The sequence below is a fragment of the Pangasianodon hypophthalmus genome, chromosome 19 (assembly GCF_027358585.1).
Source record: "Pangasianodon hypophthalmus isolate fPanHyp1 chromosome 19, fPanHyp1.pri, whole genome shotgun sequence".
NCBI lineage: Eukaryota > Metazoa > Chordata > Actinopteri > Siluriformes > Pangasiidae > Pangasianodon > Pangasianodon hypophthalmus.
Window position 1 is genome coordinate 21,181,548 of NC_069728.1, and position 21,125 is coordinate 21,202,672.

At 40.5% G+C, this 21,125-nt stretch overlaps 2 non-coding genes across 2 annotated transcripts; both read right to left on the bottom strand.

The window, feature by feature from the left end:
- Positions 1–9,142: 9,142 nt before the first annotated feature.
- On the bottom strand, positions 9,143–9,235 carry trnai-uau (transfer RNA isoleucine (anticodon UAU)). Its single transcript is given in 2 exon segments — positions 9,143–9,178; positions 9,198–9,235. It is a non-coding gene; the product is annotated as a tRNA-Ile (tRNA).
- A 1,708-nt stretch (positions 9,236–10,943) lies between these two features.
- trnar-ucu (transfer RNA arginine (anticodon UCU)) lies at positions 10,944–11,036 on the bottom strand. The gene is given in 2 exon segments: positions 10,944–10,979; positions 10,999–11,036. It is a non-coding gene; the product is annotated as a tRNA-Arg (tRNA).
- Positions 11,037–21,125: the final 10,089 nt, after the last annotated feature.

The following is a 21,125-nucleotide window of genomic DNA, read 5'->3' on the forward strand; positions in this document are numbered from 1 at the left end:
ATGCTCTAAATTTGGCGTGATGTCATTCAGAATTCAGTGTGGATCAACCGTTTGCAAATTTTAAAGAGCTGACCTTTTAATGAGATCGACCTCAATTCATCAGTGTTTGGAGGGGAAGACGTAACGAACTGTTGATGATGACACAAAGAGCAAAGCTGATCTCACATGCAAACTCCTTCAATATGATTGGAGAGATCATGTCTGGTCCAGGGGATTTGTAGCAGGCAGTGGAAGACAATCTGCTGTACACGTCCCACACTGGAATAGTAGGCAGTGGAAGGGATGGTAGGAAAGGAGGTAAAGCTGAACGTTCAAGAGGCGGAAGCGACTTTAACAAACTTTGTGTTGATTGCTTTACCAATTGTCACAAAGTCCTGGGAATTCATTCTAGGAAGATTAAGTTGGTCTGCCTTTTTCAGTTTTGCACATTGATTTAATTCTGCTGTGCCGAGCTCTAGGATTCGCTTTTTCCATGCCTTCCATTTTGGATTTGTAGAAGTGTTTTTTTGCTGTGTATATTTCCTTTTGGACTTTGTTTCTGTAGAACTTTACCAGGGCACTTGATTTTTCAGTCTTGAAAGCTTCTTCTGTGCTTAATCTTGGGGGAGATCCATGGTTTGTCCGAAGGGTAAATGTCTGTTCATTTCAGGCAAGATAGTATTGAAAAAGGCGTTGGCTTTCTCACTGGTACTGGTTGCTTCCTTCTCCTCCTGCCATGAGTGAGGGGTAAACCAACTGCCAAAGTCACTCAAGCCTGACTCAGTTATAGGTCATACTACCCGTTTAGTCCACTGTGGAGGTCTTTAGGGCTCCGAAGGACAGAATTATGGTCACTTGAACTAACGAGAAGGACAATTTCAGGTTTTAAATATACTTTCATATTAGTGATAATCATGTGAAGGATGGCTTCACCTCTGGTGTTGTTCTGAATCACCTGGCAGAGTTTGTTATCTAGGCAGGTGTCATGGACTCTGAGATGGTTGAGGTCACAAATAGGGCCTTTTGCACCACAGGAACCTTTTCATAGTACCTGAACTAATTGTGGAACTACCCACTTTTTGGCGTTTTCGCACCTCCGGAACTGGGTGTGATTTTAGTACCGACTGCCTTTTTCGAGAACCAGATGAGCTCCTACTCCGGAGCAGGGTCTAACCTCTAACAACTGGTACTATCCGTGACGTAAGCAGATGTTGATTGGCCAAACGCGTACGAAAACGCCCTCGCCCGCCATGATTTAAAACGCCGTGTAAACACTGTAGTGTCGACTTATTTCACTTTACATATACGTCGACATTCCATGTCCATTATTGTGAAACCTGCGAGACACAACAGAAACACAGCTCCGATCACAGCGTCCTCCATCCTCCGGTTGTTTACGTTGTTGTTCTTTGTTTCCGTTGTTGAACGCCGCGCACAAATGATGTCACTGTCGACCGGCTTGCGTCACTTCCTAGTGCCCGCTGTCGGTGCGAATGCAACCCTTTAAACGGTACTGGGAAATAGTTCACACAAAATCACCCAGTACTTTAGTACTGTAAATTTAGTTCTGGAACTAAAGCGGTGCGAAAGGCCCTAATGATTTAAAAAGTCCAGTGTCTGGGTACTTATGTGAAGCAGGTCAAAAGAGGCTATTAGATGTTCAATGAGTTCATCACATACACACACACACACACACACACACACAGCAATAACTGATATGTGCTGTGGGAGTCTGAAGGGTCTCACTTTCACCCACAGACACTCTAGATGGTCTGGAACACTAACACAGGTTAAGGGAAATGATGGAACACAATCTCTGATGTACAGTGCAGCAGCTCCACCACCACAAGTGATCGGCATTTAGAAAACAGAGTCTAGCCATCAATACCCAATAACTCTATAACGTTTAGCTTGTTTAAGATATTTATCCCTGTGCGTCAATTGTTCTCTGGTTATGTTAAAGAGAAATTATTCATGTTAAACACACAGCTGTGGTTTTACTCAGTCCTGTTTTCATCCCTCATTTTCCCCCAAAACAGCGTTCCAGTCTCTCGTTTCTGCTCGGTACAGCTGTAATGCAGCTCGGAGCTGAGGATGATTACACACCAGCCTTTTCCCCATTCACCATTTTGCGTATAATGTTAGAGAAATGAGCTAAAAATCCCCCCAAGCATTTGCAGCACATCCATTTTTCATCACTGTAATAAAACATCCCCTTTATGGGAGACACAATTAGGGAACTTTATCCCTGAATTATTCCTGATCAATTAATCTCACATCCGTCGCTCATTCTCCGGTTTTAATTATGCATGATCTGCAAATGATCAATTAGGGCCGGGTTGAAAAACATTTTTGAATTTAATGGACCAAAGCCAAATGAAATGACTGCAAGGAACTGTTAAATAGTGGAACTTTTACTGCACGAGTCACAGACGAATAAAATAAGAAGAATATGCAGATGTTCTTGTGAATTTTTTCTAACATACAGTCTCCGCCTTTTGACATTAGGCCACGCCCCTTCCAGAGTCTTGTCCGCTGGAGATGATATGATTAATAAAAGGTGTTAAACTGCTTACATGGATTTTGATTGGTCAGAAGGTGTTGATTAATTCTCTATAACAGCAGCTGTGACAGTAGTGCAGGTTTATATTAATGCACTCGCTCTAATACATTATTGTTTCTATAGTAACGGCTCATTCACAGGGACGTGTACAGAGAACACTCCGTTAAAAAAAATCATTGATATGGTGAAATTTTCTGTAAGGAGAATTGTGTATATTTAACATTTACGGAAGGAGTCTCCAGTGTCAGCGCTTTGTAACAGTCAGAGGTAAAGCTCTAACTGTAAGTTTTCCGACGTCTTCAGGACAGAGGAGTTTACGCTTCTTTGCGGTTTCTCACTAACATGCAGAACAAGCTGCGATTTATTAACTTCAAGAGAGAGAATAAAGAGGCTGGTGAGGGAACAAGTGTTTATAGCTGCTATAACATAAGTGACAACAGGAACTAACCTGTTTGTGTAACTATAAATGGATAAAAAACTATGAAGTGTTGTTATTTAATAAATGAAAAATGTAAACGTTGGTAAGTTGCTGTGAATAAGAGGAGTGAAACATTTGGGGACATGCTGTTATAGGAAAATAATCAACTCTCTCTGTCTCTCTCTCTCTCTCTCTCTCTCTCTCACACACACACAGACACACACACGCACACAGACACACACACACACACAGACACACACAGACACACACACAGTGCTTTATTACTTACATAACAATCCTAAATTCCATCATTAATCACATATAAAATATATTTGCAAATAAAACTGAATGCATCAACAAACATTTAAAATTTTTCCATTTTCCAGGCAAGAATAAGGTCACACACACACACACACACACACACACACACAGAAAGCTAAACCGTCTGTCACCTCAAGGATTGAAAGGCATTATTTACACACACACACACACACACACACACACACACACCCCATGCTTGATTGTCTGGCACTTCAAGGTTCAGCCCTATTTTCCTTCTCACACTGGCGAACACACACCTTATTATTTTCACTCTCGCCTCACAGATTTGTGTGTGTGTGTGTGTGTGTGTGTGTGTTTTACTGATGAGCTCTGCTCTATAAAACACACTGGGTTTTTCAGATTCAGAATCGTTTTATTTCCTGTTTCGGTTGCATGTTCTGGTAGAATTGGTGTAAGAGCAGTATGTGTGTAAAACATGTCCGGATGTAAATACACTGCAGTGAACGTAGAGCTGTGTGTGTGCAGCTGTGTGTGCAGTGTGTCATGGAATCACATATCCACATTATTAAAATCATTTTGTGATTACAGCGGTGTGACAGAGCGCTCATGTTCACGGCTGCTAATGAGATCTCCTGCCTTTGGGAATAAGAAGCGTTCTGTGTGTTGAGCTGCTTTGGTTCGCTCCGAAGCGTTTTCCTGAGTGTAATCTCTCAAATCAACAGCGTTATCTCAGTGCTTTCGTGTTACATTTAAACGCTGAGCGGTGGCGGTGACCGGAAAAAATCTGGATTAACCTCACATTCTCGGGAATCAAAGTCAGAGAGAGGACAGAGGAACACGGGATTTAAAGAAAACAACCCGCAATATTTCCGTGAGGAAAGTTGCTGGTATTCAGAGTCGGGTTACGCAGCTGCTTACGTGGATTTTCTGAGCTTCACATTCAGATTATTAAAATCACCTGCGTGTAGTTCACACCTCTCAGGTTGCCAGATTTTTCTTGCTAAAAATAACATCTTAGCAAATGAAAATGGCCTGAATATAGTCAAATTTATCTAAGATTACAATAAATCAAATATCTGATTATCAAACATATTTTTAAACATTTTACTCACTTCAGGCTTGAAATCTGAAATCACGTCTTATTCCCTTGGCAGATCATCTCATAAATAAAAGCGTTTAAAGCTAGAAATGTGTAAAAGCATCTAAAAACAGGCTGAATAATCTTATAATTGGTTTATAATATGAATAATCTTATAATTGATTAGTCTCAAAATAATCTCATAAGTAGAAATATTAGATACATTTGCCCATATTCAAGATATTTTCACATGCTAATAAATCGTTACTCTGGAGTAGAAGTGTCCGAGACGTGTTTTATTAACAGCTAGACCTTTAAACCCCAAGCACTCACCTTAAACCTGAAACATATCAGAGATAGGAAGTGTAATATGATGAAACATAAAAGAAAGAGAACGACATTCCAGAGAGAGTGTGTGTGTGAGTGTGTGAGTGTGTGTGTGTTTACAGCCAGAGCATATATTACAGTGTGACGTGTTGTAGTTCCATCAAACTGTCTGATGGTGGCGCTGGACTTAACGCTGCTCCTCTCTCGAGCCGAGATCACGCAGGAAACATGCGCTTAAACTCAACATCACACTCGAGTGTAACTGAGACACGCCTCTGTTTTATACAAACTCCGCCCCCTGTGTAACTGAGTCACGCCTCTGTTTTAGACAAACTCCGCCCCCTGTGTAACTGAGTCACGCCTCTGTTTTATACAAACTCCGCCCCCTGTGTAACTGAGACACGCCTCTGTTTTACACAAACTCCGCCCCCTGTGTAACTGAGTCACGCCTGTTTTATATAAACTCCGCCCCCATGTGTGTAGCTGAGACACGCCTCTGTTTTACACAAACTCCGCCCCATGTGTAACTGAGTCACGCCTCTGTTTTATATAAACTCCGCCCCCATGTATGTAACTGAGACACGCCTTTGTTTTATAGAAACTCCACCCCATGTGTGTAACTGAGACACGCTTTTGTTTTAGACAAACTCCGCCCCCATGTGTGTAGCTGAGACACGCCTCTGTTTTACACAAACTCTGCCCCCATGTGTGTAGCTGAGACACGCCTCTGTTTTACACAAACTCCGCCCCCATGTGTGTAACTGAGTCACGCCTCTGTTTTATACAAACTCCGCCCCCTGTGTAACTGAGACACGCCTCTGTTTTACACAAACTCCGCCCCCTGTGTAACTGAGTCACGCCTGTTTTATATAAACTCCGCCCCCATGTGTGTAGCTGAGACACGCCTCTGTTTTACACAAACTCCACCCCATGTGTAACTGAGTCACGCCTCTGTTTTATATAAACTCCGCCCCCATGTATGTAACTGAGACACGCCTTTGTTTTATAGAAACTCCACCCCATGTGTGTAACTGAGACACGCTTTTGTTTTAGACAAACTCCGCCCCCATGTGTGTAGCTGAGACACGCCTCTGTTTTACACAAACTCTGCCCCCATGTGTGTAGCTGAGACACGCCTCTGTTTTACACAAACTCCGCCCCCATGTGTGTAACTGAGACACGCTTTTGTTTTAGACAAACTCCGCCCCTGTGTAACCTAAACACGCCTCTGTTTTATACAAACTCCGCCCCCATGTGCGTAACTCTCACGTAACTTTCGAATAGTGCTTCAGTCTGTAGTTACGTCTGAGGTCTGAATAACGTATTCAGCTTAATACTTCTTAACTCTGTACACCTCTGTATGGCTGAGTTGTGTTTACAGTGGGAAGGTGCAGAAATAAGGGTTTTTGACTATATTTTAATGAAAAATCTAATGAAAAGCTTGTTTTGTTTACAAGATAACCTTATATAGATTTATTTTTAATTCCTATTTCCTCTCTGTTTGTATTTGATGCGAATACAACGCTGGTAATAATTTTCTGTAAAATGAATGAACCTGGTTCTCCATGAAAAATAGCAACCAGGAATAATTGCTAAAATCTAATAGACACTTGGATTAGATATGTAATGTGGCTGAGGGAGGACGCCTGGGTAAAACAATAAACCTTACATTTATTAGTAACGATGGAAAGAAAGAGACGGAGGCAGTTCCAATCTAAGGCTCGGAAACAAAATGGAGAGTGACTGTGTGTGTGTGTGTGTGTGTGTGTGTTTTAAAGAAAGTGTGTGGGAAAGATAACATATGGTCTGAAAGAAAGAGGTATAACTTTAGAGAACTATGTTTCTGAGTTGTTCATCATTAAGAGGAAAAGAATGCTGGGACTGGTGGAGAGTCAGTGCTGCCATTTAAATCTGAAAAATAATGCAAATAAAAGAGATTTAATCAGCGTTCTGAATTTCAGACATGATTGTAGACGCATATATTCAGTCATGTGTGTGCTATATACTATATATATATATATATATATATTGATAACAGATGAAAGATTGCTTCTTTTTGTCTCTGTTATGTTTGTATCATTGGGTATAAAGCACACCTGCTTCACCCTCACCTGATTTGCTGATTGCGTAACGCCGTCCCAGCGATAGCGCCGTGGGTTCAGTACTGATTGATGCATTTTGTAGTTATTATCCTCAATTAAAATCTCCCTCTGTGCCTGTTTATGATCATGAAGCATACTCACGCTGCAGTTTTAATTTTCTCCGAATGCCTCGGGTGGTCCTCGGGGCAGTGCAGATCCTCACGCCACTCTCACAATTAGCATTTTCGACATTAATTTATAGGCTTTGCTCTTTTTCTACACTTGAATAAGAGTAATATGCATGGACTTTTTTTCACTAATGATATATATGTAGTGCTGAAAGAAAATGAAAATTGAGTTTCACTTCAAGGCTGCAGCATTTGAGCTCCCTCCAGCACTTTACTGATTTATTGATGCCTATTTTTCCTCCCACTATACCTCTCTCCCTTTTATTCATCATGTCCTATAGAAACTTTAATAATAGAGAATATGATGAGTTATCTGCAGTTCATAATGTCACCATTACCATTTCGATGTGATCTGAATATAAGATTGAGTCCGAGTCCTGTAATGATGTTGCTAGGTGCTTCGTTTTTATTACCTCCACTGGTTTTGCTTGTTTTTGGCCTTGATCATAGATTTTCATGTTGATTTTCATTTTCATTTGCATCAGGGGTAAATCTCGGATCTTTTCTCAACACAAAGAGGCAAAATATTTCTTCAGTGAGCTTTATACATAGTTCACCAGTCACACCTTGTTTGGTTTTGGTTCTACAGCTTTGTGCATGAAGCAGGACACTCACCTCATTGGATATACTTAGTACATTTGTTCAATAAAGCCCCTTAAGTTCAAGCAAAATGTCTGGACTGGAAAATCAGCAGACACAAACACACACTGCAGAATAAAGCAATTTCACTTTACTGTCTGTACATGTCCAAATACAACAGCATACGTTTCAGTGTAATAATATGGACACATTTTCCTCTTTAAGATAAATAGATTTTTGTTTAACATTGACTTAAAGTAAAGACACAACATTCTACAACAGCAACTGACTCCTTTCGTCTACCATCTGAAAGAAGCAGTCTATGAACCTGAGGAGATACATTGCCATAAAAACATCACATTGTTTTTCTAACGTTAGCGGTAACATATCGTCATTTAGATGAACCGCTGCGCCTAACTAGCTAACATTAACTATCTCAGATAATAGCTAGCTAGCTATGCAGTGTAGCTGAAAACATGTTGCACCAGCTAACATTACCTTCCAACAATGCTTAGCTTCACCAGCTAGCTAGCTAAACAGTAACATAGCTACACTTAAAAAATGTTAAGTTAAAAACAAACCAATTAGTAACCCAACTAATGACCTTCCCAGTGCTGGGTTATTTTTAACTCGGTGCATTGGATATGTTTCTCTACCTAGACTATTGGGTTAAAGATTACCCAAGTGATGAGTTAGCTTGTGTATTATTATTATTATTATTATTATTATTATTATTGGCATAGAAATATCTTTAAATATGTGTTTTGCTGCAGTTTGTAGTCTCACACACACACACACACACTGTGTAATTCTCTACTAGATTGCACAGAGACTGCATGGTGCAGCAGTCAGGACTTTAAAAGAACAATCCAACTTTTTTTTAAACGTATGCTTAACGGTAGACAAGCAGAAGTTCAGTGACAGCGGGTAAATGCTCATTCAAGCATTAGGTAACATGTTGAATTGTAACTTACCATGAAACTTGTGTGACAGGACAGGTGCACTTGACAGGGGCCAATCAGATTTCAGCTGGGACCAAAGCCCCTGTGGCTCCGCCCCTGGATCCACCTTTAATTTGAATCCATCTTCCTGTCACTCTCCTTTAATACGTGACTCCAAGCCTGTTAGTCTTGTCTCTATATAATTTAATCAGGAAACTTTTCTGTAAATGTTTTTTTTCTGTAACTGCATTATACTTTAAAGAATCCACTCTTTTACTAGACATCACCTGCATCATGGGTTTTTCACTAACTGCCACTGAAGCTACACAACCCACATGATGTTTACTTGAACTTCTGACTTGCATCGGTTCTACTCAAGCTCTAGGACAGCTAGGTCAACTGAACCATTGGGTAAAACTCATGGTCTAGGTGAGGCTCGAACATGTAACCCACTTAGATTACTGAGATTGGGCCTGAAAGTACGTCACCTGAAACAGTGGGTGAAACTCATGCTCCAGGCATTGCTCACACTCACAAAGTAGACATGGCTGCACCTGCACTGTTGGCTAAGTACCACACGCTAACTGAAAGCCCACCTGATGTCCACTTACATTCTACATAAGCATTAAACATGGAACCAGATGGGACCACTGACATTGGGCAGTTGGTGTTCAAATAGGTCACTCGAACCATCAGGTAAAACTTGTGCTCCAGGTGAGGCTTGAACTCACAACCTCGGCATGGCTTCACATGTACTGTTGTATAAGTACCGTGCGCTAACCGATTGCGCCACTGGAGCTACACACTATGATTATGGGACCCACTAGATGAGATGGAGTAGGCATCTCAAATCTCATCCAGATTATTTATGAACGAACAGGAGTTGCTGAGGAAAAGGCGTGGCAGGGTGGGGTTGTAGGACTTAATGCTGAGCCTAGCTTGTATCCCAACTCTCTTGGCCTGCTTTTGTTTTCTCACCTGGAAGTTCAGGTGACCCACTTGAATGCCAAATCTAAGTTGTTCTAGTGGGTTCCACATTTATAGCTTGATTAAAACCAGTTTAATTAGGAAGGGCACATGGGCATCCTATGGTTTCTGGGTAGAGTGTGGTACTTACAGTATATTACATTAACAATGAAGTCAGGGTGAGGTTGTGAGTTTGAGCCTCACTTAGAGCAGGAGCTTTACCTGATGGTTCAAGTGACTCAGTTGAATGCCTTATTTCAGTGGTTACAACCTTGGCATAGTTAACCAACTGCACCCCTGGAGCTACAAAATCCACCTGATCTCCTTACAACTTGCTTTGGTTCTAGTAAAACTTTAAACATTGAACCCACTATGATCACTGAGACTGAACGTCAACATGGCTGTACATGTACTGCCATATAAGTTCTGCATGCTAACCAATTGCACCAATAGATCTATATTTTTTTGTCAAGTTGCATTGGTTCTACATGAGCGTTAAACATGGAACCCATTTGACAAGCTGAGATGGGGCATGCATCTCAAATCTCATCCAGCGTATTTATGAGTGAATGGGAGTTGGTGAGGAAAAGAATCAGCAGGGCGGGTTTAGACAGGTTAGCTTTGAGCCTGCCTTTGTTTTGTTCTGCTTCACCACCTGCATTTCTTCTTCGGGGGTATGGTGGTTTCGCTGGGCTCTGGTGAGTATAGGATCTCTGGTGGGATCATACTTGTTTAACATTTAACCTTTAGTTAGGGCATGCAGCTGGATCAAAAACATGACCTAGGCATGGCTTCACATGTACTGTTGGATAAGTATCATGCACTAACATAATCACACCACTGCAGCTACCACTGAGTCACACTTGCCCTTCCAACTTGCTTTGCTTCTCATGATATCCAGGTGAGGTTCAAACTCACAACCTCAGCATGTCTTCACATGTAGTGATGCTACATGATTTCCACTAGCAATGGCTCTCCTCAACTTTTAACCATGGGCATGGGGCATTCAACTAGGTCATCCAACGTCCTGTCACTCTCCTTTAATACAGTGACTCCAAACCTGCTAGTCTTGTATCTATATAATTTAATCAAGCAACATTTCAGCAAATGTTTTTTCTGTAATTGCATTATACTTTGAGAATCCACTCATTTTCTAGACATCACCTGGATCATAAGTTGGAAGGTGTTGACTTGCCCTTCTGACTTGCATCGGTTCTACTCAAGCTCTAGGACAGCTAGGTCAACTGAACCATTGGGTAAAACTCTTGGTCTTGGTGAGGCTCGAACATGTAACATACTAAGATTACTGAGATTGGGCATGAAAGTACATCACCTGAAAAAGTGGGTGAAACTCATGCTCCAGGCATTGCTCACACTCACAAAGTAGACATGGCTGCACCTGTACTGTTGGCTAAGTACCACACGCTAACTGAAAACCCACCTGATGTCCACTTACATTCTACATAAGCATTAAACATGGAACCACTGACATTGGGCAGTTGGTGTTCAGATAGGTCACTTGAACCATCAAGTAAAGCTTGTGCTCCAGGTGAGGCTTGAACTCACAACCTCGGCATGGCTTCACATGTACTGTCGTAGAAGTACCGTGCGCTAACCGATTGCGCCACTGGAGCTACAGAGGCCACAGCATGCCCATTTATCCTTCCAACTTATCACTCAAACTCCAGGTGAGGCTCAAAAGCACAATCTTGGAATGGTTTCACATGTACTGCAGTATAAGTACCACACACTAACCAATTGCACCAGAGCAATTGTGAAGTACCCACACAACAAGCTAACATGATGACATGATGACCACTTGCCATTTCAACTTGCACTGGTTTTACTCAAGCTTGTAATGCAGAATCCACTAGGCCTGCTGAGATTGGGCATTTAAGAATGTCACCTGAAACAAAGGGTAAGATTCAAACTTCAGGGAAGGCTTGAACACACACGCATGGCGTACAGTGCATACACACTAACTGAAAGCCCACCTGATGTCTGCTTACATTCTACTAGGGCTGTTAGCATTATTTAGCTACGAGAACAGGGAACCATTTAGCACACTACAAGAATCCCATTTCAATTCCTGTCTTGTTTTTTGAACATGGCTGCTGTAGCTGTGATTAGCTAGAAAACAGCGATTCCACAGCAGTGACTATATGATTTAGAGGCGAGCAGCAGGTAATGATAAACCCCCAGTGGCAGCGCACTTAAACAGCTACATGTAAACATCAACTTTTTTTCTACAGCATATCATCTATATATCGGAGGGCACAGTGGCTTAGTGGTTAGCATGGTTGCCTTGCAAACCTCCAGGGGAATCTCCAGGGTTGGGGGTTCAATTCAATACACCTCTGCCCTGTGTGTGGAGTTTGCATGTTCTCCCCATGCTTTGGGGGTTTCCCCTGGGTTCTCCAGTTTCCTCCCCCAGTCCAAAGACATCTGTTGTAGGCTGACTGGCATCTCTAAATTGTCTGTAGTGTGTGTGTGTGTGTGTGTGTGTGTGTGTGTGTGTGATTGTGGTTGGCACCCCATCCAGGGCGTCCCCTGCCTCATACCCCGAGTCCCCTGGGATGGGCTCCAGGCTCCCTGCCACCCTGTGTAGGATAAAGCGGTACAGAAAATGGATGGATATCATCTATATTCTTTTAAACAGACATGTATTATTGAATAAATCGAGGTGTAGGAAAGATCTTTACTTGCCTTAAAAATGATATTTACTTCATTTACTTTGAAATTTGTATGTCCTTTAAATGAATATTTTTACCAGATCTGAATTTGCCGAGTTTTTACTGTCAAATACTGGTATTTACCCGCTAACAGAAACCCTGCCTCAGATGAGGCTTGAACTCACAACCTTGGCATAGTTTCACATGGACTACTATGTAAGTTCCATGCACTAACAAAACCCATGTGATATCCACATACATTGCTTCTACTGTTGCATTAAGCATGGATCACGCTGGGAACATTGAGATTGTTCATTGAGGGTGTTCAAGGTAGAACTTGTAGAACTTGTGTTCTAGGTAAGGACCTCAGCATGGCTTCACCTGTACTGCTCTATAAGCACCGTGCACTAACCCTTACCACCACTAGAACTGCAAATCCTACCTGATGTCCACTTGAGCTGGTTCTCTTCATCCTTCTGCATAGGACTGGATCAAAAGCCTCCTATCTCCTCGTTGATGATTCCATTTTAAGCATTGGTACCCCCTTAAAGTGGCAGTTTTTGTTTTATCAATTTCTGGGGGTCACAGGTGGAAGGACGTAGGAACGAGGAATCAATAAGACATCAGTTAGAGTTTTCCACCACAGCACCCCAACAATGAGTGACAGTACAGGTATCATCAGGGAAAGAATTTCCAGTGCAAGTACTAAGCCAAGTGGATATCAGGTTCATTACTGGTTTTTAGTTCCAGGGGTTAAGTGGTATCATTACTTATACAACAATACATGTGATGCCATGCTGAGGAAATAATAAAAATAAGATTATCACACTGGGTTGTAGCTAAATACTATATTTTCTACTTGCTATCTTTTGTGGTGTCACTTGAATCTTTTATGTAAGATCAAACTGCATATGATGGTTCAGTCTCTCTTTTCTTAAATAAAGCTATTAAGTTTCATGGTTCCTCAGCAACCAGTGTATTTTGCAGGTTAATTATTAGTTCAGCAACAAAGCTTTGAAGTTAGAGAGAAGTAATTAAAGAAATTAACACTGCTATCATCATGGTGGTCCATCTGTTGCCTTCGCTCTAAGCCATCTGTCAGAACGACACATAGATTAGTGGTCATGTGTCCCTTCGAGATCTCTTGCTAAATTAAAAACTTGTGTACCTTTCAGTAATGAATGCACTTCAGCCTGTTCAATGATCAGCGGATGCACCAATCTAAAATATATATATATATATACATATATTTAATTACAAACAGATTTCTGAATGAGCAAGACTGAAAAAGAAACTTGTCTGTGATTCTGCTTCAAAATCCACCAAAACCACTTTCACAGCTGGAGTTTGTCTCAGTTAATCCTTATTTACCAAATAAAATATAACATCGTTACATCTGATAAATAATCCTGTGCTACATAAGGAATAAACCGTGATGGAGTGGTGTGAAGAAGCAGAGTTACTCTTACCATCCCGACACTGATTCATTTCCTACAACAGCATGTGCACTACTGTGTTACTCCTCTTACACCACAGCAATATGGCAACTTTAATTTTGTTAGTTAGTAACAGAAGTTAGTTCCTGTTGTCACTTACGTCATAGCAGCTATAAACACTCGTTCCTTCACCAGCTTCTCTTTCTTCTCTCTCTTGAAGTTAATAAGAGAAAAAATAAAATGCAGTTTGTTACTCATGTTAGTGAGAAACCGCAAAGCAGCGTAAACTCCTCTGTCCTGAAGACGTCGGAAAACTTACAGTTACAGCTTTACCTCTGACTGATACAAAGCGCTGACACTGGAGACTCCTTCCATACATGTTACATAAATATCTCCTTACTTTAAGAAAACTTCACCGTATCAACAATTACACACGTTTTTTAATTTGTTTATGTGGAGCGTCTGCTGTCCGAGTCCCTGTGAATGAGCTGTTAGAAAACAGAAATGAGAAATTAATCAACACCTTCAGACCAATCAGAGTCCAGATTTCAACAGCGCTGTGGTGAAAATTACTCTAATGAATATAAATCGATTCATTTAATCCATTAAACCATAGTCTGGGTGCTTGTGGAGAGATAAATTCCATCCAGGCGAGTCTGAGGAACAAAAAATGTGCAGTAAAAATAATTACTTTTCTACATATTCTAATGATTCATTAGTCGTAATCACTTCTAATTAATAATGCAATGCCACTTGCACATTGTCCTTAATATATCAACTGTCATTTGTTTATATTCATGAATAAATCATGACATGGAGAGATCAAGGCTGCCAACATCCCAATTACACAGTAATCAAAATGAATATTTAATCAGTGAAGTGCTGCCTTTGTGAAGAGAGTTATTTATAATTAGGGATTAAAGAAAACTGCACAAACATCAACAGTAACTCTAACAGCTGTAATTATTTCTCAGTATAAGATGCAATGAATTTTTAAAAATATCTCCATGAAAGAACAAAATCAGTGTGAATTTTAATCTCACTTGTCATAAAGCATGTCTAATGTCAAATCCTCTAACTGTCCTGTTATTATCTGTGCTGAGAATGCCATGAATATTTAACAGCAATATATCAGTCAATGAAAAAGAAAATTGCTTTGGGAAACGAGGAAAGAAGGAAAATCGAACCATGAACAAAAACACTGAGACCTTTAACAGCGGTTTCGTAGAAAAGATGTACATTAGCACCTAAAGTTTCTCATGTTTATTGTTTAGTATACTGGAAAAATTACACTCATGAAAACAGCAAGAACATATTTATTGCCAGCACTGTGACAAGAACTACACTTCAGGTGTGAATATAAACTACGATTAACACCACGCTGCATGAAAATCACAGCTTTCAGGTTTATTCATCAACACAGTGACAATACAGCTCTATTTCAAATAAATAACTGAATTATTATTGTGCAAAGTAAAACAATAGAACAACAAATCATTAAATACTTACAGCTTCTTACTGGATATGACGAGTAGGTTAGATTATACAGCCGACCTAAAGGGATTTACACAGTATTAATAAAGACAGAAAGTAAAAGTAACAGAATAAAAAAATAAAAGTGACAGAGTAATAAAGAAAAGTAGCAAAATTTAAAAAAATAAATAAAGTGATGAAGTAATAAAGAAAAGTAACAAAATAAAAAAGTAAAAGTGACGGAACAATAAAGTAAATTTAACAAATTAAAAGTAGAAAAATAAAAAAAGTGAAAGTAATAAAAAAATAACAATGTAAAAGTGACAATGTAAAAAAGTCAAAGTACATTGTTGTCTTTACAAATAAACTTGAATCAGAATTTAAAAAAAAAAAAAATTACTCCCATTAAAATGACCAAATGTAATGGAGCTTCCACATCTGGCCAAGTGAGGTATTTGTGTGGTGTAACAGTATTACAGATGTGCCTCTGCTGTAATGCACTAATTCCTGCTCCTCGTTGTTTTCCAGCACTGTGTTGTAAATGTATTTTTCCTCAGTGATTTCTCACAGCTACACAGTGGAGATGTCTCGGTGTTCAGTAAGAGTTTCGTAAAGGAAGGACAGTGTTTTATTAGTGTTTGACATGCGGAATAAAAGCAGGTCCTGGTACTGCACTCAGCCTTTTGGAGCGAGACGTGAGACTGTACTGAAACGAGGCCAGGTATTCTCAGAGCCACTTCTGTCTGAGAAGGAGACAGCGTGTGTTCACAGCTGGGAGAAAAATTACAGCGTCGATCCAAACGGGCTTTTCGGATTCCTCCAGACTGCCAAACGTCTGGACAGCAAAGTCGATAAAATCCTCACGGGTCGAGTGTTTCACGTAGGTTCAGTTAAACACACGCAGCCGCTTTTTTATTTAGCTCCGATCTCAGTTCTTTATGTGGTGCTGCATATTTGGGACAGTATCTAACGCCGTATCTCATTCCCGAGCCTGGAAAGAGGATGAAAATGTGGTTCTTTTGCAGTTCTGGTCTGAGGAGTGGGATGTCGGGCCGAGTCGTGAGAGAGAGAGAGAGCAGTAAGCAGGTTTCACAGCCGGGGGCCGGCAGCGAGCACTCCGAGACCTGATTGTGAATTCAGAGCTTGTCTGTACAGAATCAGAGGCATTCTCTCTCTCTCTCTCTCTCTCTCTCTCTCTCTCTATTCCTCTAATCCTCCCTCCTTTTATTCCTCCTCCGAACACTTCAGCCTCTCAGATCTCTGCAGTTCACCTCGCTACAGCCACACGGTCCAGAAAGGTTCGACTGTGTTATTCAGAGGTTATTTATCCAGACGGATTTACAGCCAGGTGTTATTTTTATTCTCGCACAAAATTAATAGTTGTGTTGATGCGTAAAACCAAAATTATAACAAAAATAAAAACCCGATGCTACAGTACTGAGTGACGTGATGAAATTACTGTTGCCACCCTAAAGATGATTATTTTCCTCTAACTGCACATCCCCAAGTGTTTTATTCCTCTTATACCACAGCAACTTCCCCATGATTACAATACAATGTAATTAACAACATAAATACAACATTAGAAAATCTGATGTCATTTTCATTTATTAAACAATGACACATCAGACATGATGTTGAATTTACTTGTGATGTCACACTCTGCTGTAGTGGTTAATGGCTCATATGAAAGTAGACACTCAGGGCTTTAAGAATTTGCAGTTTTTAATGAGTATTTATTTCTTAAGTCACGATACTCTATGTACAGAGACCCAACAGTGTCCTGACTAATCTCATAACAGACTTTATCCTGATCGAATCCATAAATGTTGTATAAACGTCTCCTTACAGAAAACTTCACCTTATCAACAATCACTGATTCTCACAATGATTCTCCTGAATGTTCTCGTGTCTGTTTGTGAGGTTGATTTAATATTCAGGTTCAGGTTGACACTGAATCAAGGAAGTGTACTCATGCGCTAATAGAAAATATCCTTTCAGTCATCATGTTGGTGGAAGATGGGAGTGGAATGTGGAACGAATGCGGAGCGTTGGATCTAATTACTGGAAGACGAGGATGCATGCTTCAGCTTCGACTCCTCGCAGTGTACTTGAACTTCACCACACACTGAACATGAGCTCCATTCGCAGCTTATTAGAGATGTGCAGCAATAACTCCTGGGCTAAAGTCTCATGCTCAGGAGTGTGTTTGTGTGGCTGGTGTTGTAAACAAAACACTCGAGTGTTTGAGCAAGATGTGAATACTGATGGTCATGTAGATGAGAGAGAGACCAGGAGTGAGCAGAAGAATAACAAATCCATCTCGTTTTATTTCACAAACGCAATCAGTCGAGTTGTTAGAGCTGTGATTCTTCATCAAACTTCACTTCACTTCAGCTTACGTGATTTAAAACTCTGAAGGTTGAAACTTCGCTTTAAAGCAGATGGAATCTGAATCACTCCAACTATTTTAGATTCAATCCCAAGTTTCTCTTATTTCTCCATTTTTATTTGATCTGCAGTTAAATCTCTCCTCAAAGCCAAATCCTACGTCCTCGTGAACTCCTTAAAGTGTAGTGATGTTAATTGATCTTATTTATGATGGTTAAAATCTTACACCACAGCGCTGCTGAATTCTGCACTCTGATTGGTCAGAATGTGTTGATTCATTCTCTATAACAGCAGCTCTGGCAGTAGCGCAGGTTTATATTAATGTGATCATTCTGATACGTTATCGTTTCTATAGTAACAGCTCATTCACAGGGACGTGTACATCAGACATAAACGGGTTAAAAGATGTGTAGTAGATGATACTAAGTAGGATACCTATTTGAGTGAGAAGCAGACAAGAGGATGTGAAGAAGAGGAAGCAGATGAGGGGAGCAGGATGAGGGGGAGAGGACTAATAGAATTGGAAGAGGGAATATAGACGAGGGGAAGTGGATAGGGCAGGAGGATGGGGGAAGTGGATGAGGGGAAGAAGAAGAAGGGAAGAAGATAAGGGGAAGTGGATAAGGTGAAGTGGACGAGGGGAAGGGGATGAGGGAAGAGGACAAATAGAAGTGGACAAGGGAATATGGATGAGGGGAAGTGGATGAGGGGAAGTGGACGAGGGGCTGTAGCTAAGGGGAAGTGGACGAGGGGCTGTAGCTAAGGGGAAGTGGATGAGGGGAAGTGGATGAGGGGCTGTAGCTAAGGGGAAGTGGATGAGGGGAAGTGGATGAGGGGCTGTAGCTAAGGGGAAGTGGATGAGGGGAAGTGGATGAGGGGCTGTAGCTAAGGGGAAGTGGATGAGGGGAAGTGGATGAGGGGCTGTAGCTAAGGGGAAGTGGATGAGGGGAAGTGGATGAGGGGCTGTAGCTAAGGGGAAGTGGATGAGGGGAAGTGGACGAGGGGCTGTAGCTAAGGGGAAGTGGACGAGGGGCTGTAGCTAAGGGGAAGTGGTAGCTCAGTGGTTAAGATGTTGACCTACTGCTCAGAAGGTTATGAGATCAAATCCCAGTGCGGCCCCTGCTGGGCCCTTGAGCACGGCCCTTAACCCTCCACTGCTCAGCTGTATAAGGGGAGATGAGTGTAAGCTGCATCAGTCCCCTGCCCTGAACGTAGAGGAGTGCAGGGGAAGTGTTCTACAGCGAGGGGGTTAATACCCAGTCATCTGAGGTGAAAGTCTGAATTTAAAGCCTTTATAGTGATCAGACTGCTGAGATGCAGGGAGCTGAAGTTTAAATCTCTTCTCAGATTAAATATAGATGCAGAAGAGCAGAAGTTTTATAAATGACTCCTCACACGGAAACGTGTAAGATTTGATAAGAAAAATTTGATAAGAAACTCAGAAAGAAGAGAGTTCATTTTATTATAGAAAAACAGGCGTGAGTATCACCAAGCTAGAACTGATTCCAAATGATCATGCTCAGGATTTCAGGATTTCAGAATAGATAGATAGATAGATAGATAGATAGATTTGACTAAATGACTAAATACAGAAAAATGTGATTATTTTCAGACGGACAGTAAAACAGTGTCAGTGGGAAGTGCAGGAACTGAAAGAGCAGATGTTTCCTCACCAGTGAATCGATTTCACATTAACAAGAGCTGAGAGATAAATCAGGAAGTAGAGGAGAAAGAAAACTGGATCAGGAGCAGAGAGAAACAGCAGGAATGTCTGAGGTAATACAGGTGAAAGTCTCCGAGCGGGAAATAAAGCTGCAGGACGACTGTTTCTATCAACTTTATACATGTTGAGTTCAAAGATCACAAAACCTCAACGGATTTGAGAAATATGGCCCAAAACATTCCTGAATCTCTTCTCTTCAGCTGTTTATAGCTGCTGTAGCGTAAGTGAGGACAGGAACTAACTGTTTCTCTGAACGTAAAATGCAACTACAGAGTTATTGGAGAAAAAATATAACGCTGGGAAATTTCTGTGCTATAAGAGCCATACAATATTATTACATCATCATATGTAGCTTGATTGATTGCTCAGTCATGAGTGTGTGTGTGTGTGTGTGTGTGTGTGTGTGTGTGTGTGAAACTGATATGGTGGTGATAAACAGCGCTAATCAGTTGATGATGGTTCGTGAATCCGGAGGCTGAAACAGAAAACTAACACCACAGCGCCCTCTATTGCTCACTATGTCAGAAATGTTTTAAGAAAATATTTAAGTGTGTATATTTTACATCACTGTTTGTTTTTCTCTTGGTTGCGTAATACCAGAATTAATCACATTCATACATCTTGAGAATATGAACCTAATATTTCGACATAAAATATAATAAAGTAAATCTTCACCCGCGTAATTAATCAACAACAACAGAAATAATTAGAAATGGGTCACTGATGTGATGAGCTTTTTGGTTTTTTGTTTAATCCACTAGTTTCTTATAAAATAATTTAATAAATACACGACACGTCACTTTAATCTACAACACCTCCTGTTAGTGAAAGCTATTATTAATACATCAAACCTCTCTAACTGTAAATGCAGAATGTGTATTAAAGTATTAAAAAGGGTATTGGGTATGCCTCTGTGTGTGTGTGTGTGTGTGTGTGTGTGTATACAGTATATATATATATATATATATATATATATATATATATATATATATATATATATATATCAAATGGAATCCATATTAAATTCATCCATATTGAATGGATTCAAAATGTTTCTTTTATTATAAAAACACAATTCAAATGTTGTTATTTAATTATATTTAACCAACATACGAGTTAAAATGCAGCTTTTTTCATTCAGGAAACTTGAACTATATTAATTATAAACACGTAAATGATGATAAAATTTGTTCTCGGGAAAAAAAAAGTAAAATAACCTGAACACTTCTACATAATAAAGTGGTGTTTGTTTGCTTTGTGTTAACTTTATATCGAGTTTATTCTTCAGAGTTAGTTAAAGAGGCTGTGATTTGTATTAAAATGAAACTGAATGACACACACACACACACACACACACACACACACAGCTCCGTATTGATGGTTTTTTCTAAGCAGAAGGAGGTTTAGTGTGAATTTATCCCTGTGTGCAGAAGGTGCAGGCTGGAGGTGGCTCTGATGTTAAGCTCGAGTTTATTGATCAGAACGTTGAGGGTTTAAATGTCTGATAAACCCTCGCTGTGTCCTGCTCAACCCCGACTTCACTCTGAGCTGAGCTGAGAGTCTGGATGAAATATATACACGCTGTACAGTTTATACATCATGCTTATGTACAGTACATGCAGATGATGAGATAATAAACTTGTTTATCTTCGCAGAAGGAACGCAGAGTTTGACTGTACAGAGTAACTGCTTTACTGTGCAGATGTTTACGTTCCATCTTCTGAGGTAAATGGGAGGAACCCATGTGGACACGGACACCGAGATGGCTGTGGACATGATGAAAGAAGATGAAGAAGAATATGACTTCTACCTCGACTGGAGAAACTTCACTGCTGCCATCAAGCTGTCCTACCACAATGGCATCACCTTTATGCTGATGGTTCTGCTGGATAAGGAGAAATGGACGAGGTGGAGAAGAACATTCACTCAGAATTTCCTCAGAGAGGTTTATCTTCACATGGTCAAGTTCTTCATCTCTGCCTCATAATCTCTCTGTGACAGTCTGAAAGAAACGAGTGTTGATGTGTT